The sequence below is a fragment of the Choloepus didactylus genome, chromosome 20 (genome assembly GCF_015220235.1).
Source record: "Choloepus didactylus isolate mChoDid1 chromosome 20, mChoDid1.pri, whole genome shotgun sequence".
Lineage (NCBI taxonomy): Eukaryota > Metazoa > Chordata > Mammalia > Pilosa > Megalonychidae > Choloepus > Choloepus didactylus.
Genome location: NC_051326.1, coordinates 31,514,980 through 31,516,058, shown reverse-complemented (window position 1 = coordinate 31,516,058; position 1,079 = coordinate 31,514,980). Strand labels below are relative to the sequence as shown.

Here is a 1,079-nt window from a genome sequence, read left to right as displayed (position 1 = left end):
ATATTTTAATGAGTATCAGTTCTGGGGAAAATAGCTGGACTAATGGGAGAGGTGACAACCACAAAGTAACTTCAGAATCAGGAAAATATATGGTCTTTCATAAATTCTTTCTTTCTAACTATTCTAATACCCTATAAGAAAATAAAATTATATAAAATATTCAGTATTCATAATCCTTCATTAATTCCATCTTGTCTGTTGCCACCCCTTCCTCTAGTTCAATCGCTTTCCCAAAAATATAGAACACTTCACAAGTTTGTGTGTCATCCTTGCGCAGGGGCGATGCTAATCTTCTTTGCATTGCTCCAATTTTAGTATACATGCTGCCAAAGTGAGCACTCAAATTCATTTTTAAAATAGAATTGTCACTTGGTAAAGAATTTTAGATTGACAGATTTTTTTCTTTCAGCACTTTGTTCCACTGCTTTCTGGCTTGCATCGTTTCCTAGAAGTCTGCTGTCATCCTTACTTTGTCCCTCTGTACATGTTTCTTTCCTTGGCTGCCTTTAAGATTTTGTTTACCACTGGTTTTAAGCGATTTGATTATAATATGTCAATACAGTTTTCTCTGTTTCTTGTGCTTGGGATTTGTGCTTCTTGGATCTGTAGGATTATAGTTTCCATCAAGTTTGACAATTTTTGACTGTTATTTATCTTTGCACGCTTTTTCTGCCCCCTTCCCTCCACTTCTTTGGGAATTTTAATTATACATATATTAGGCTGCTTGACGTTTCTTCACTGTTCATTTTTTATACATTCTTTTTTCCCTTTGTATGTCTTTTTGGGTAGTTTCTATTTCTCTATCTTCAAGTTCACTAATGTTTTCTTCCAAAATCTCTAATCTGCTGATAATCTCATCCAGTGCATTTTTCATCTCAGAAATTATAACTTTCATGTCTTGATTTGAGCCCTTTTTTTATCTTCATCACCTCTAGCTAATTCCATCTTTCCTCTTCCTTCTTGAACATATGGAACATAGTTATGATAATTGTTTTAATATCTTTGTCTACCTATACTATCATCTGTTTCATTTTTGTGTCTGTTTCTATTAATTGGTTTGTTTTTTTTTCCCCACATTA

General features: G+C 33.5%; 1 non-coding gene across 1 annotated transcript; it reads right to left on the bottom strand.

The window, feature by feature from the left end:
• Window positions 1–232: 232 nt before the first annotated feature.
• Window positions 233–339, bottom strand: LOC119516991. Its single transcript, XR_005213421.1, has one exon. It is a non-coding gene; the product is annotated as a U6 spliceosomal RNA (small nuclear RNA).
• Window positions 340–1,079: the final 740 nt, after the last annotated feature.